Raw genomic sequence first — 17,473 nt, 5'->3', positions numbered from 1 at the left:
TTCGCTATATTTTCCTATTTATAATTATTATTTCCTGATTTAAAAAAAGTGGTACAGTAGGTGATATTGTAGACTAGCACGAAGCTTCATACTATGTTTTTTGTATTTTTAAAATTTAAATGATATGTTTAATATTGAATAATGTAATTTTATTGTTTATTTATTATTTTTATAGATTTCAATAAAATTAAAAAAGTTTACATGTTATATAACGGTCACTCCTCGTGACGTAAATGGACTCTTCCAACTGTTTACTGTGACTACTATTTTGTAAAAAGCCATATTTGATATGTGCTGATTTAGAAATCCATTCTGGAGAAACTAGAGAATTGACAAAAGTCAAATTTTTTGACAAATAACCAAAGGCAGCGTTAAAATTTTTATTAATTAAATGCCAAACTAGAATTATTCTAGTATTTATTTAATTTATTCGTCAAAATTATCTTAAATCCAAACAAAATTAGTATAATTGAATAGATATATTAAAATAATTGTAGTTTCGCATTTAATTAATAAATAATATTCTAACGTTCGCCTCTGGTTAATTGTCAAAAAAGTTGACGTTGACGTAAAAACAATTAGAGAGTTGAACAACTTCAACTTTTTGACAAGCAACCAGAGGCGGAGGTTTTAATATTTATTATTTAAATGTGAAAATACAATTTTAGTATTTATTTAATTTATTCATCAAAATGAGCTTAAACTCAAATAAAATTAGTATGGTTAAATAAATAAGGTTGAATAGGTATTTTCAATAGCTTTTAAACGAAGTATTACTTGTCATAAGGTTCTATTTAAAATTATCTGTCACAGTGGCGCTATAACGTCCCGTCATCTGTCACTATTACGTCACTTGTTATGACTCGTTAAGGAGCTTACGTCTGTTTATTGCCACCCTCCAAATTTCACTATTATAAGTATAACCGTTCAAAATATACGAGGGGGGGAACGGACTTTTGACTAGCACTGTATAATGGTTTTTTTCCTATATATTTGCCTAGATTTTTTAATCAAATATGTACAATAATAAAATGCATTGTATTTATTTTTAAACATTGTGTATTGTAAAAATACACAATGCTAAAACCCAATAATATGACGGCATAATGATCTTAATATAGTGTTATTGCAGAGAGCTTTGTGAGAGGTTATAATTTATGCCTTTTAGTATCTATGTCTTAATTACATTAAGTAATTTGTAATTTATCAAGAAACGCGTATAGATATCTGACTAATAAATAAATATTATCAGTTTTCCATAAAGCTGTCGCAAGACGCCGGAGCAGGCAGCCAATAAAAGCACCTAATTCCCACTGATTTGTTGAGAAACAGGCGAAGCGCCTCTTTCGGAAACTGGTGTAGTTCGAGTATGTTCAGTATTTACATAATTGCAAGGGCTCTCATATTATTACGAACAGGTAAAGTTTCGCCAATAATTTATAGTGACAGTCACAACACCTGCTGCAATCGACAATCTGTTCCTGCCCCTCGCAGCAACGCGAAATTTAGGACCTGTCATGGTCTTTCCCTTCGCCATTAAGCATAATGCTTTATGACGAACAACACCAAAGGGTCAATATTAAATTTAACTTATGTCTCGATTTATTTTTCTAATAAATTATTGCAACTGATTTAAGATCTACACCGACAAAAACATTTAAATGATCGAATTTGCATCATTTCTACAATTTATTTTTATCTCACAATGTATATCTATTGTAAAAAAGAAATTAATTTGTAAGACAGTTTGGATTTACTCCGAAAGATTTTGATTAACTCGGGTATTTTCATTTTCTATGGCTTTATATTCCTGGGCTAAGTTTTGTAATTCACTTAAATCTTTAAAGTCTCGGCGGCGAATATGAAGTTTATATTCCGGTAGCATATTCCTATATGTATATTCGTTCCAGTTCTTGATCTTTGAAAAACTATCCTTGTCATATAATTAATATTTAAATGTCTCTGATAAATCTATCCGCTGACTCGTTTTGTTTTTGCTTTCTATTTCGGATTTATTCCTATAGTTCTAGCTAATATCCTCTGGGATAGAAAGCTTTTTAAAATCTTCGCTGAAGTCTATCCACGACTTCAATTTCTGTTGTTGTTTCGGTACCATAGCAATGCATGGTCCCTAGCAGCTCTGGAAGTGCTATTAGAACATCTTGTTTATCAATCTCATTGCTGATTGCCGCTTTTTGGCAGTTTCAATAATGGCATGCATGTTGTCTCCTTCGTTTTATGTATGCCCTGTTTTTAGAAATTATTGAATTATTTGAAGATTAAGACTCATAGAAGTATAGGAAAAGAATAAAAAAATGAAACGGTTACAGTTTTGTCCGCCACAGTTATCAGAATATGGAATAACCTCTTTGACTCCATTTTCTTTTTGATGTTTTAAAAACTTTAAAATGCAACTGCTTATTTTGTTTGGTGCCCTTTTCGCAATTACCTCGTGCCACACAATATAACAGTAGTCTTTGTTTATTTCCCCTTTGTTATTATTATCATAAAATGTGAAATTATATGTGGCGAGTTTCTGTAAATCGAAACAAGCCACACAAACTGATTTATCATCATTGATCGCCGCTTCCTTATCTGCATCCTTTAAAGCTCTGGCAGCTATTTTATTGTATTTATTAAACACATCTTTTATTTTAATTTTATCTTCTAGACTTGCTAGTGGATAGGCTGTACAGAGGCTGCATTGGTTGTTTTTTGGTTTGAAAAATGCAAGATTGAACTCAGCATTAATAATTTCTTTGTATTGTCTCAAGGTACCTGTTTTTACAACATTTCTTTCTTGTATGTGTTTTTAGTACAATTAATGCATTATTACAGCGTTAAGACCCTCCTCCAAGTACATTTTTGTTTACTTTTGTCTGCTGGAGTGGGAAGGAACAACAGGAAAGAGTTAAATGTGATTTCGTATGGAGTTTCAGATGCTTTCATCAATTTTATTTGGTCTTGTAGCGCGCTTCCCTCTTTTATCTGCCTTAAGAGATTTACTGTTTCCAATTTTGCTTAAAGCGGTTGTTTTCCACTGTTTTGATATTCCATAAGTATTGAGAAACACAGCTTTGCAAACCGGTATGTCTTTATTGCTACGGGCCAGTATATATTTTCTAGAGAATTATTTTTACTATAGTTTTTACCTGCATAATTGAGAGTCAGTAAACTTACTATACAATGCAAATGTTTTACTGATTGCCTTAAAATTTATACCTGAATTACCATACTTCTCTACTAAATAAAGCTCAAAAAGAATAATAACACTATATTAGTAATACAATACATAAAAGAGCTATTCGAAGAAGACGAGAAAATTGAGGTCATTGAACCAAGAGGTAGAAATGGGCCACCAATCACCAAAGACGAAATTGAAAAAGCACTAAAACGTATAAAAAATGAGAAGGCCATGGTAACAGATGAAATACCTACAAAAATCTTAGGAATATTAACAAAAAATCATATGGGCACACTAATAGAATTATTTAATGATATTTAGTATACGGGGAAGATTCCGAAAGAATGATTAATATCAATATTTATTCCAATACCCAAAAAATCAAACGCAATGAAGTGTGAAGAGCACAGGACAATTACTTTGATGAACCATATTCTAAAAGTGTTCTTACGAGTGATATACGAACGTATCTATAAAAAGCTAGATGATAGGATAGCTGAAAACCAATTGGGAATCAAAAAAGGCTTGGGCACCAGAGAAGCAATATTTACTGTACAAACACTAATCGAACGATATCGAGATGTCAATTGCGTCGTATTTATATGTCTAGTCGACTTCGAAAAAGCTTTCGACAAAGTACAACACCGAAGAATGGTAAAAATACTGCAGAACACAGAATTAGATGACGAAGACGTGAATCATTGCCAATATTATACCGATATTAGAAAGCCATAATACGAATTGAGCACTTCTGAATAACCTTAGATACTCAGATGACACAATACTCCTTGCGGACAGCAGAAAAGGACTACAGATCTTGGTTGATCGCATTACCCAATACTGCGAAAGGTATGAAATGGCACTGAATACAAATAAAACAAAAATCATGGTGGTAACCAAGAACAGAATTGAGAAAGACAGTGTGTATGCACAGATATCAGTATTTAGGTTGCGAACTAAATGAAGAATGGGATAGAAGCACGTAAATAAAACGTCGTATTGAGATAGCTAAAAGTGCTTTTAATAAGATAAAAGCAATATTATGCAATGGAAAACTCAACATCGAAATTAGATCTAGATTATTGAGATGCTACTTTGTGTTCTCTGTCCTGTTGTATGGAGTTGAGGCCTGGACAATTACAGAGGCGACAGATAAAAAACTCAATAACTTTGAAATGTGGTGTTATCGAAGAATGTGGAAAATATCTTGTACACAACACCTAACAAGTGCGGAAACACTACGAAGAATGAAAAACGATAAAGAAACACTATAAAGAAAAAAAAAATGAGCTACTTCGGTCACATACTAAGAAATGAGAAATATGAATTGACGCGGCTGGTCATACAAGGGAAGGTGGAAGGCAAAAGAGGACCAACGAGAAAACGCACGTCCTGGCTGAAGAATCTGAGACAATGGAGTGGGAAAACGTCAATAGAACTTTTCAAAACGGCTGCAGATAGAGTCAAATGGGCCATGATGATCGCCAATGTCCTTAGGGATGGGACACGTTAAGAAGAAGAAGATAATCGTAAGTCAAATGTAACGTTTTTTTAGTTACTATAGTCTTCGTTGCATGGGTCGATATGGGGTCAATATAAATCATCGTGGGTTCACTGTGATGAACAACAATGTTTGCATACTCTAGGTGTTTTCATTTTGTTTCCACCACATTCACAGAGTCCTTCGTTATCTGTGTTTATACCCCAATTTAATAAAGTTCTGTTTTACAGGAACAATGTCGAGCATATGCGGTTGAGTGTCCAGGCCAGGTTCTTACTTTTCATAGATCTTTTTCTTGATTTTAGTCGATTCGTTATTACCGGTTAATTAAACTAGTATGATTCGTGTTTTCTTTACATATTGAGAGACGGGTTTACGGTTTTCTGGTGATATGAAATCAACTGTTTGGTGCAGCAGATAGAGAGGTGTCGATTTACAGCTAGTAGATATTCTACATGTTTCGTTTAATGCAATAGTGACTTGTTGGGTATTTTTTCCTCTTCCCCAGGTTCAATGGACCGGTCAGTCCCAAGACTTTAAAACGTGGAAAACTATGAATAGGATAAGAACGGGGGTCGCTCCAGTAAAATCAAACATGGCAAAATGGGGAAAAATCGACCAAGATGATGTGAACTGTGACTGTGGAGAAATACAGAATATGGAACATCTTCTTACATGCAGAAACTATCCTCATCGATGTACCCTCGAAGATTTGTGGCTCGCCAAGAAAGATGGAACCGACGTAGCCCGATACTGGTCCGAAATTTTATGAATGAATATCCAGACTCGATAAAGTAATGTAGTACTCGAAAAAGAGAAGTCCGTTATAAAATATGTACAAATACAATTTTTTTAAATTTTTTTTTAATAAAACACGCTGTATATTAGTATTTTATTTTGTATAAAATATTACTGCCTTTTTTATATATTTTTTAAAAATGATTTTCGGATTGGAAATAAAAACGTCAAATAGCAGTAAAAAACGTTATTTTCATTGCAATCAATGGTTGCTTAATTTTGTAACAATATATCGTTTAACAGTTTATAATGCAGCCTAATACAGCCCAATAAGTTACTTCATATAAGTACGAGTAAACATTTACTTTTGCATAACACTGTGAATATTATTTTTGAATTCGCTATATGAGACGAATAATAAAAGTTAAACAACTCAACTTAATGTTGTGTAGAAATTGCTTTTATAAAATTCGCGATTCAAGTGTTAAGAGTATCGAGAGCACACAACAATTGTAACTCTCGTTAGACCATAGCGTTAGCATCGAAGCCGACGATTTCTAGGAGTAAGTTAAAGCGAGCGCGAGCATCTGGCACCTGGTGGAGTGCAATCCCATCACCACCACATCCTGTTTCAGTATTTCATAGCGAAGCGAGCGCTCCGAGCATGGGAAATATTGCATTATACATGTACGGACGGAAATTTACAACAGAACACCTTCTGGCGGTCTACTGCTCTTCTGCCATCTGGCCAATCATAACAGATAGACACGCGTAATGTGCCATTTTATTGCTAGAACGTTGCCGCTTGCTTCGCTCGTTGTTAAGGTATATGGCTGGTGTGCTGCTAGGCCAGCGATATTGGGAATAGAAAAGAAAAATTCTGACATTTCATATATTTGTATAAACGTACCAAAACGATATTTTTTTAAAAAATATCTGGTGAAAAATAAATTATAATTATAAAATAACCTAAAGTTATTAGGTAAGGATAAACAAAGAGAAAAAAAAAATAAAACATAAAAAACTATAAAATATGTTAGTTATATTTGACGACGCAAAGAGATACAGGGAAAAATTAGGGAGAAAGCGTTATTAGGATCTTCTTCTTGATGTGCCTATCCGTGACGAATGTTGGCGATCATCATGGCAATCTTTATCGTATCTGCAGCAGTGCGGAAAAGCTGCACATATGTTGTATTGAACCAGATTCTGAGGTGCTTTAACCAAAATGTTCTTCTTCTTCCTGAACCTCGTTTTCCAAATATTTTTTCTTGCAAGATGGCTTAAAGGAGAGCATATCTGGATTCATTTCGCATAATATCTCCGAAGAACTGTAACTTTCGAGATTTGATGGTGGTCAGTACCTCTCGGTTTTTATTCATTCTTCTGAGGACATCCTCATTTGTGACTTGGTCAGTCCACGGGATCTTAAGCATTCTCGGATATAGCCACATCTCAAATGCTTCCAGTTTTCTGCACATATCTTCGTTCAAGGTCCACGATTCAACACCATAAAAAAGGACAGGGAAGACGTAGCATCGCAGCATTCTTACTTTTGTATCAAGAGAGAGGTTGTGACTCTTGAAGAAGACCCCCAACCCTTGGTTGTAGGTCTATTCTTCATTTATTATGGTGCCGAGGTAGTTGTAGTGCATCACTCTTTCTACAGGGGATTGGTTGACGTAGAGTTGACCTTCTGTTATCCTTTTTTTATGTAATACCTATTTTATTCATAAGAACTTGTAGGTCTTCTAAGTTGTCCGCAAATACTATGGTGTCATCTGCATATCTGAGCCGGTAACCATTTAGTAGAATACCTTTTTCAGTTTCGTGCAAAAGCTTAGATAAATATTCTTTCAGAATACAGATTGCAGATTAGAGGAGGCAAAATACAGCTTGCCTCACTCCACGCATGATTTGCACATAGTCAGTATGTTCACCTTCAACTCTGAAATTTGCTGTTTAATTCCAGTAAAGATTTCTAATTATTTTCAGATCTTGATTATTAATTCCTGTTTCTTTTAGTATTTGCATCATCTTGGCGTGCTGTACTCGATCAAACGCTTTCTCGCAAGCAATCAGACATGCGTATACGTGGCAGTTGACATCTCTGCATCTCTGGAATAAGACTTGTACTGAGAACAAAGCCTCTCTAGTACCAACATCATTTGTGAACCCATACTGGTTGGGAGAAATTTGACGTTCACATAGCTTGTAGATTCTCTTATGAATTATCTTTAGGAACAATTTTAGGAGATAACTCATAAGGCTTATAGGACGGTAATCTTCGCATTTTATGGCTCCTGGTTTTTTTGGAAGTGTAATAAACTCAGATTTTAGCAATTTTGTTAGTATTTCTCCAGAATTGTATATGTTGTTGAAAATCTTGCGATTATTGCTATTGATTCGTTGTTCATTAGTTTGAGTAGTTCTGCTTGTATAATATCAGATATCCATCATTTACCCCTTCTTCTAGCTCAAAGGTGTTATCCCTTTATTCTTCAAATATTTGTTTTAGATATTCCTTCCACTTTCTTATTTTACTCTGTTTGTACAAGTTTGTCTAATCAGTTATATTTCCTTTCTGCCCTCGTCTTAGTCTTATATTGTGACTATCGTACTTTGACTGCAGAGTCTCAATTTCTTTGCATCTTTCCCTTGCTTCTTCTTCTTTCGCTTCTCTAATTTTCGTTCTTATTAATATATTTATTGTTTTATATTTGTCTGGGTCATTTTGGCTTCTCTTCTATCGTCCATTAGTTTCAGGATATCATCCGTCATCCATGATTTTTCTTCATTAATCTATCTGTCTTTAAGTGTTTATCCTTTACATTTTGCACTATTTCTGTAATATGTTTGATCGTTTGTTCTTCGTTCGATTCGTCTCTAATTGCAGTCACTTGCTCGTTTAACGTGGCTTGGACTCTCATCCTCGTATCAAGGTCTTTCAGTATACGTAGGTCGTATGATTGTGCTTTCCTTTTCTGCACTGTTTTGAGTTTGACTCGAAATACTCCCACCAGTGGAACATGGTCTGTCTCCAAGTCTGCTCCAGGATAAGTTTTGACAGATGTAAAGCTGTTTCGGAATCTTTTATTTACTAAAATCTAGTGTATTTGATTCCTAATAATTCTCTGTTATTAGGATACACGGAAAAAATTTCGACAATAACTGACAAGGAAATATTTTGCCTTGTCAGTTAATTCTGAAAGAGATTCATATAAAAGACAAGCTATTAAAAAAAGTAAATCATGCATACCTTAATTACTTCTGCCACATAGCTAAAAGAAGAGAAGGTTAAAGATCAAGATAAAAATCTCTAACACAATAGGTAGACCAAATAAAGACTCCGGTGAGAAAATCCCTACATAAAGCTGTCCTTATGGAACATGATTGCAGCAAATGGAGGCAGCAGAATATAGCACATAATGTAACATAACGTAATTAATGTAATATAACAACCCCCTGACAAGGTCTCAAGGAATGAGGAGGAGGACACCAGTTGTTGACCACTTGCACACACTAAAAATTCCAAAAGAAAAGGTAAACGAGAATAATCTTTTTCTCTGTTTAGCCTTTATAGATTATCAAAAAGCCTTTGATATTATGGAACTATAAGGAAGCGAATCTTCTTCTTCTTCCTTCTTGTATGTAGGCTTTAAATCCTATTTCTTCTTTAATATTACCCTCCTATATTGCTTGTCACCTATCCATTTATGTCTACTATATTGCATGCTCTTCTGATGTTTTTACTTCTCTCCCTATACCACAAATTTTTCCCTGATATTCGTCAAAGTATTTTCATCTCTGTTGTTTCTAGTAGTCGTCTCGTTATAGATGTGTCAGGTCTTATCTCAGCTGTGTATGTTAATAGGTCTAATTGCTGCTTTGTGTTTTTGTGTCTTGTCTTAGGTGTCTGTTCTTCCAGATTGTGTCATTAAGAGATCCCGCCGCTTTACTTGCTTTTAAGCTTTGTTGTCGTATTTCTTCTTCAAATATCTCCGTAACTAGTTATATCTATTCCCAAGATAGAAGATATAGAATATTTCTATATAATATATAATTATATAAACAAGCAAAAATGACGGTGTTAATCAATAGCAATCAATAATAAACAGTACCCTCTGTAAGGGCTGTCTGTCAACCAGTGTAATATTGCCCATACATTATCCATATATCCGTCCTTACAAGATATGCATTGTGTGATACGAATAAAAAAAATAACAAACAAACTGAAATAACAAAAATATATAAAAAAATAGGCGGATATGGTAACCACTAAAGATTTGTTTGGTGTAGATAAAACCTAATGAAATTTCATATGAGAGAAAATCAGGACAAAGAAAAAGAAGAATCAACTCGAGTAACAATGAAATGTTAAAAAACCTTTATACCATACCAAAGACACATAAATAAATATCTGGAAGAAGAATCTAAGACTCCAGATTTAAATGGTGAATAGGAAAATTTCAGAACATGCACAACTGCATGTCTTCTATCTATACCTGTTACATACGCCTTCATTTTTTTTTTCATGAAAAAGTGTAAGTTTAATAGGTGCCCTATAAAAATGGGATGTGCTGATCACGAATCTGTACTTAGTTTTTTTCCACGTTGCCAGGTTTTTAAGAAAAGTGAAATTTTTCATAGAAACTGCCAAAAATACTAAGAGAATATATATTTATTGAAACTTTATTTAATACAAAATTACACTGCAAAATTGAGTTGTTCTTAAAAAAATAATTCAGTATAACCTACGTTAGACAATGTTCAACAAAAAACTCGTTCTCTTTTTTCATGAAAACTTGTGATCGAGTCTCTCTTCGAGTTCCGGCAGTAATCAGCCATCATTCTTATATCCCATTTTCCTTGGTAAGTCTCTCCATCTTCTTTATATAGTTATGGAACCTCTCTCCCTATTCCTTTTTGACAGCTTCAAGATTTTCTGGAAAATATTCAACGTGGGAATCCAGAAAATAAAGATTGACGCTTATATTGTATCCTAGTTTTTTATAATTTTCGACTATGTTGGCTACAATTTCTTTATAGTTTGAAGACTTATTGTTTCCAAGGAAACCGTCTATGGCTTCTACGAAAGAACTCTATGCTTCAGATTCATCCTGGGTCATTGTATTCTGGAACAATCTGATCGATTTTAAGGTTCGAATTTGAGGGTCTACAAAAATTCCTTTTTTAAGTTTTGCTTCAGATATTGCAGAAAATTTGTCGCACAGATATTTCAAGCAGTCACCTTGTTTATCTAAAGCTTTGGCAAACTGCTTTATTAATTCTAATTTTATATGAAGAGGAGGCAAAAGAATTAATTTTGGGTCAACTAGTGTATCACATAGCACATTTTTTTGTACGGTTACAAGTCTTTCTCTGAGTGGTCACTCTTTCTTTCAAATTAAGATAATAATGTATTAAAATATTTTCTATAGATCTATCAAGTATTTTAAAGAATAAATTTTAATGCAATTTACGAAATATCAATAAGGTATTTGTTTGCGCTAGTGCAAATATCTCACAAGGTTTTTTTAATTTTGTGAAAAACTTTGACGTGATGGGCTTAAACCGAATTCATATTCAAAATCAGTGTATTCTTATTAGCTAAGGATACAATGTCAAACTCAAAACACCAAAAATAATGTCGGCCTGTGTTACCTATCATAAAATATGTATAGTCAAAAACCTGTTTAAACTGGCCTACTTGAGTTTATCGTCAATTATAGAATGTGCATATGGTTTGGTGTCGTGAAAATCCCACTTCTGTTTTGCTCAAACACTCCACTTGGTAATAGTCGTAACCATCGGCGTGTTTCTGGAATATATACTACGAAAATTATGGTAATGATGCTACTCAAACGGTTTTCGTAAACTGTTTTTTTCCATTTATATCGAGTGTACTCTTGGGTTCTTGTGTTATTGTATTTTTCAACCGATGTTTTATACAAATAAAGTATAATAATTATATATGAGGACACAAGAAGTAAAGGGGTATCACTGACAAAAAGTAAATTACCATGATTATTATTATTATTTGTAACAAAAAATTATAATTTTATTGACAAAGAATTTTATTGAAGCTATTTTTAGGTTGCTAAGTAACACTTGCACTGTGTCAAATTTACTTATTATATACACAATGTCTTAACATATTTTCATACATCGCACAAAATTTCGTCTTATTAGCGCAAACTTCCTGTTAAGACAATTAATTATCTTACTTCCCCATTGCTAGCCCGTACTTCTAAAGCTAGTTTTTTTTATCTAAAAGCTTTTAAAAAATATGAAGATGAGTCAAATTTTCTATCCCAAATTACTTTCCGTCTAAAATTACTGAAAGATAATATTCGAGGGCGAATACTTTTTAATTTCAATTTGTGATAAAGTCGCGAACTCATAAGGAGACCTTGCTTTGGCCGAGCCTCTTCGGTCTGGTCGCGGAGCGTCTTATTTTCGTATTTTTCCAATCAAATTTTACATATTTTCCACGATAGAAGATTACGGAATACCGAATTAGGGGAGTTACGAGGCGATAAAAGTTTTCAATCGAATTTTAATAAAAATTTGCATGATTTGTTAATCCTTTCCGAGTCTTTTTCGAGAGCCAAGGGAAAAATATATTAAAGAGAGCAAGTGACGACAAGCGGAATAAGAAAGGGGGTTAATTGAGTCTTTTTAAATACTTTTGAGAGTTTGCTTGTTGAAAATGTGTCCTAACAAATAACGTTAACGATAATGGGGTTAATTGCATATTCCATATTTATAACTGTTATTGGTGAGCTATTTGTCTTTGTAAAATCGATTAAGCGAAGAATTTCATTTCTCATCCAAATTTTTCATTGAGTCAGTATTTCTGTTTTCAGCAGACCACAAACGTTCCATAAGCTTGTTCCAAATTTTTATTCCAGGCGCTTTCTTTCCACTTTGTGTCTGATCCCTACACTCTACACTAACATGGCCAATAGCCTTTTTCACAAAAATAGACACAGATAGTTGAAAATTGCTGGTTAGGTCTCTTGGCAAATTACTTTCTTGAGTACTCATACCTTTACAAGTTATGTTTGGGTTAGAATAGTCAATAGTTCCCAAAAACGTGCACGTTTTTTTTCTTAAACTATGTACTTCATTCAAGTGTCCAACTTTCATAATCCCTCTGAAGATTTAATTTGTTTTGGTCATGATTAACGTGGTAAGATATTTCCATGTAAACGAAAATCACTCCCTTTTTTAAATTTCCTTTGGCTAACTTATAAAAGAGCCAAAACAAAATTTTATTCTTAGTTCTTATCTGTCTGTTTAAAATTGCCCATGATGTTTAAAGTCATAGCCTATATCTTGTGTTGTTTAGTTGTGATGAAATCTGCATAAAATGCGGCAAGCTTAATAATTATTCTGTGTTAATTTGTCGTTAATAAATGTTCAGATTAGATATCACAGACCACAGATTAGCGTAGAGTCTAAGCACTGCAGTGGTAAAGTTTTAGGAGACGTTCGTTGGACTTTCCGAGTTTGAATTTGTATCAGCCCGAGTGTCTAATGAAGCAGGGATGCTGAAATGTGTCATAACACTTTATTGACATCGATTCGAGCACAGGAAGTTGAAGGAATTTATCCTTAGGTTAAACATTTACAATAGTAAAGAGAATTTTCCCTCGTAAACATTCATACTTCTTTAGAAATAAAATTAAAGCTAATACTATCTTTCTTACCTAAGGTAGTAATTAAAATTGAAACAAATATGAGTATATTTCATACTCTGAACCGCAGTACAAGTAATGAAAAGCCTATATAATTAGGTCAGCATCTTTATGGAGTTTTTCCATTATAACCGTTCCTCCGCTAATAATGATAAATCGTTTTGTTTAAAAGCATTTTTCGGTTGGCTTTTGCTTTATTATAACAACAAGTGATTGTTGATTTAATGCTTTAATAACACTGCATAAGTGCCGCTTTTGTGTGAGATTTAATTTGGAGATTCAAAAATAAACTCCACGATAATAGTTCACAGATTAAATAAAAAAAAAGCATATAGCAAGACCTACAGCAATATATATATTTTCCAATTTCCAAATATAGTTTGAGTTTAGTTCTTGAACCTTAATATATATTTTTTTAGTGGATTTTCTTGGGCTTAGGTTCATAAAAAAATTTGATTTGATACTAAGGCATTTTTATATGCCTTATAAAATGCCTTAGTATCAAATCAAATTTTTTTATGAACCTAAGCCCAAGAAAATCCATATATATATATATATATATATATATATATATATATATATATATATATATATATAATATATATATATATATATATATATATATATATATATATATATATATATATATATATATCATCAAGGCCGGAAGGAAGAAACAAAACGTTGCAAAGGTAGGTTTAATGAAGCTAAATACATGAAATGGAATGAAAATTAGACAATGACAAAAAAGAGATAACCTTTCAAGGTAGTTTGTCCACATCTGTTATCCCGGAAAATATTGATACTATACGCGGAATGATTTGATATCGTGATTGGGGTGAAATATGAATATATTTTCAAGACTGCGAAATAAAAATAACCTTCAATGGTATGCACTTGCAACAATGTTGAATAAGTCAGGTGAAAACACGCAGCCTTGTATAACACCTCTCTCGGTCTTGAATTGGTTTGAAAAATTCTGATCTAGTCATACTGTTGCTATATTGGTCTGGTACAGATTTTTAATAAGTGTCACCAGGTGCATTGGTGTGTCCATTTCTAATAAAACGAACCACATATTTATCCATATTACAAAATCAAATACTTTTTGGTTGTCAACCAAGCGTTTAATCATTGTTATTTGAAATTCTCTACACCTTTCAATGAGTTGTCTCAGGTTCAGGATTTGTTGCCATGTACTTTTATCCTTTTCAGTCTCCTCTTGTTCCTGAGGTATTTAGTAATGTAGATAGGTTTTTAATCTGTTTTTAATGATATCATCATCATCCAGCCTCAAGAGTCCACTGCTGAACATAGGCCTCTTCCTCATGTGGTCGACCGACGCTTCTCTTGTCTTCCCTTGGCCTCCATTCCAATAACCTCTTTGTCCATCGCCCATCTGTCATTCTGGCTATGTGTCCTGCCCATCTCCATTTTAGTCTGGCTATCTTCTCGATGATGTCAGTCACTCCGGTTCTTCTCCTGATGTCTTCGTTGGTTATTCTGTCTCGCAGAGTTATTCCTAACATGGACCGCTCCATTCTTCTCTGCGTGACTCTCAGTTTGCTCTCTCACTTTTAATGATATATGCAACAAGATTTTACTGGCATGTGTTATTAGTGACAGTGTGCGGTAGTTTTTACATCTGGTGGTAGTTCCTTTTTTGTGTAGCGGGATATAAATTGAGGTGCACCAATCAGATGGCCATTTTTCTGAATTCTTTGCATCTATGACTTCAGCTACTAAGACAGTAGGATCTCTAAATTAGTCAGAAGACCATTGATTTTCTGCTGGTACCTCGATATTTTTATATAGCTCGCCACAGTAGTTTCACCATGTTTCCAATATCTAGTCAGTATCGGTCTTTAGATTACCTTCCTTATCTATTACAGACGAAATTTGAGATTTAAATTCTTAGGTAAGGACTTTGATCTTCTGAAATAAATCCCTCGGTTTATTTCGACATGCTCCACTATCTCTCTGCATATTTGAGAGATATAATCAACTTTGTCTTTGCGGCACTGTTTTCTGGTTTTCTTCGATAACCCTCTGTATTCATCAGTTGTTTATATGGATTATTGGAAATACAATATTTAAGTTAAGTGATATTTGTAGTTTCTGTGATGTCTTAGTTTATTATAATTAATGGTATAGAAGAAAATCATTGATCCAACTACTACATGTAAGAATGGTGTGATATTAGACTTTTTGGATTAAACATACTTATGTTGCCATCTCCAATAAGCTCTGTTAAAAGCTCGCGCTTTTACTTTTACTTGCCCAAAAGTAGTATCTAGCTTTCCATAATAATGTGCAACGTTATGAACGTTGAACTTTAGAATTATAATCGGCAGGATAATCACAGAATGCCATTCTGGAAATTATGTAAAATAAAAAATGGAAAGGAGTTTGCCAGATGTGATTGATAAACTGATTTTTTTGCGAGCAAAAACAATTGTGAGGCCATTGAACATGGAGTATTATGGAGTATTACGGGATTACAGAAACGCAATGCTATAAAGTGGCTTTGTGCTTGGATTGTTACAAACCATATCATTCACTTGCCTGAACTATTATTTTTATTACTATATATTTGTTTGTTTATTACAATATTGTGCAGCATTTATCTTATAATAATACTTTTTTAGTATTTATTTATGATACTTTTTACATACATACATTTTGTACCAGAGAAACTAGGATGAAAATTATTTCTTGATTGAACTCTGTTACAACGATTAACCAGCATTTGTTTCTTCATAGAAAAAATAAAAATATATTAAAAATCTAGTACGTGATGTACTAAGTATAGAATTCCAAACTGTTATCTGAAAAAAGTTTATCATAATTAGACTTCGGCAAATATGCAAATAAAAATGTAGAAAATATGCGCATAAATATGCACGTGTTTACCCGAAAATATGCAAATATTTTACAAAATATGCATACAAATAAATAAAAAAATCGTAAAATAGTAACAATTTTATTTAAAAAAAAAAGTGTACATAACTACATATTTCCTACTATTCATTAAGATTTAAATTTATTTTAAGTAACTACATCATTTTTAAGTATGAATAAACTTATTTAGAATTATGGTAACAATAAATGACCAAGTGGTGTTCAAAATTTTCTAACAAAAACTTGTGGCTTCTGTCTGAGTACATATATTTATATATGGAAAAACTTCGTTTAACATCAACTGATGTAACGGGAGCATTTTTCAAACTAACCAAAAGATTTGGTTCTAAATTAATTGTTTCCGAAATATTTCCAGCTAGAACACTGACTACTTCAGAAAGAATATGGTAACCTTTATTTTTTTCCATAGTAGCTTCAAATTTTTTTAAAATATCTTTTCCAATATTACATCTAACGTTCCGACAACATGACTCAAATTCTTTTATTAATGCTGTACTTTCGAACAATGACAGTTTTGGTGATTCTAACTGAGTAATTGTTTTTTGAACAAAACTAAAATTTGATTTTATAAATGAAAGTTCTTGTTGAAGCAAGTTACTCTGAAAAGTTTGTTTAGAATCCAAAAGAGATTGGGAACTTTCATCTGTTAACGTATCAATTATGTTCTTTATTTTAACAAAATGATCTGCATAAAAATTAGCTGCTTCTAACCATGTTCCCCATCGCGTTACAATAGGTTGTGGTGAAAGAGGAATGTTAGGTAGCATTTCTTTATAACGTTGAATTCTTAAAGGAGATTTAAGAAATACTTTTTTGACACTGGATATCATGGTATTTACAAGAGGAAACTTTTTTCGTATTTCCTCTGCAACTCTGTTTAATCCATGCGCTACACAAGTAACATGTATTAAATCTGGGAAAAATATTTTTAAATTTTGTCCTGCTTTCACCATATAAGGAGCAGCATCCGATAAAATAAGCAGTAATTTATTAGAAGAAATAGTTGTCGGAAGAAAAAAAGTTGCTAATGTTTCTTGTATAAAACGCGAAATTGTTAAAGCATTTGTTTTCTCAAGTTGCTGGCATGAAATAAGATGAGATTTTGGTAAGGTATATTCTTTAAGAACACCAATCAATAAATGAGCAATATACTTTCCTGAGGAATCAGTGGTTTCGTCTACAGATATGTAAAAATAATTATCTGCAATTTCTTCCTTAATATTAATTAACACCGACGAGTATAGCCCGTTCACATTATTTCTTCTTAGAGACCGATCACTTGGAAAATTAAGTTTGCAATATTTTTTTAGAAACGAACTAAAATTTACATTTGCTAATTTTGAAAGCGGTATGTTTGCAGACACTAATGCGCGACACAAGTCTTCATTAAAAGTTTCTTGCTCATCTAATTTTTTTGAAGTAGAT

General features: G+C 32.9%; 1 protein-coding gene and 1 pseudogene across 1 annotated transcript in view; both read right to left on the bottom strand.

The window, feature by feature from the left end:
- Window positions 1–17,473, bottom strand: part of LOC140433998 (lachesin-like) — a 675,206-nt gene that overhangs the window by 260,128 nt on the left and 397,605 nt on the right. The window lies entirely within an intron of this gene.
- Window positions 15,220–15,499, bottom strand: LOC140433102 (putative ATP synthase subunit f, mitochondrial; annotated as a pseudogene).

The sequence above is a fragment of the Diabrotica undecimpunctata genome, chromosome 2 (genome assembly GCF_040954645.1).
Source record: "Diabrotica undecimpunctata isolate CICGRU chromosome 2, icDiaUnde3, whole genome shotgun sequence".
In the NCBI taxonomy this organism is placed as follows: domain Eukaryota; kingdom Metazoa; phylum Arthropoda; class Insecta; order Coleoptera; family Chrysomelidae; genus Diabrotica; species Diabrotica undecimpunctata.
Note: the sequence above shows the minus strand (reverse complement) of the source record. Positions and strands in the feature narration are given on the sequence as shown.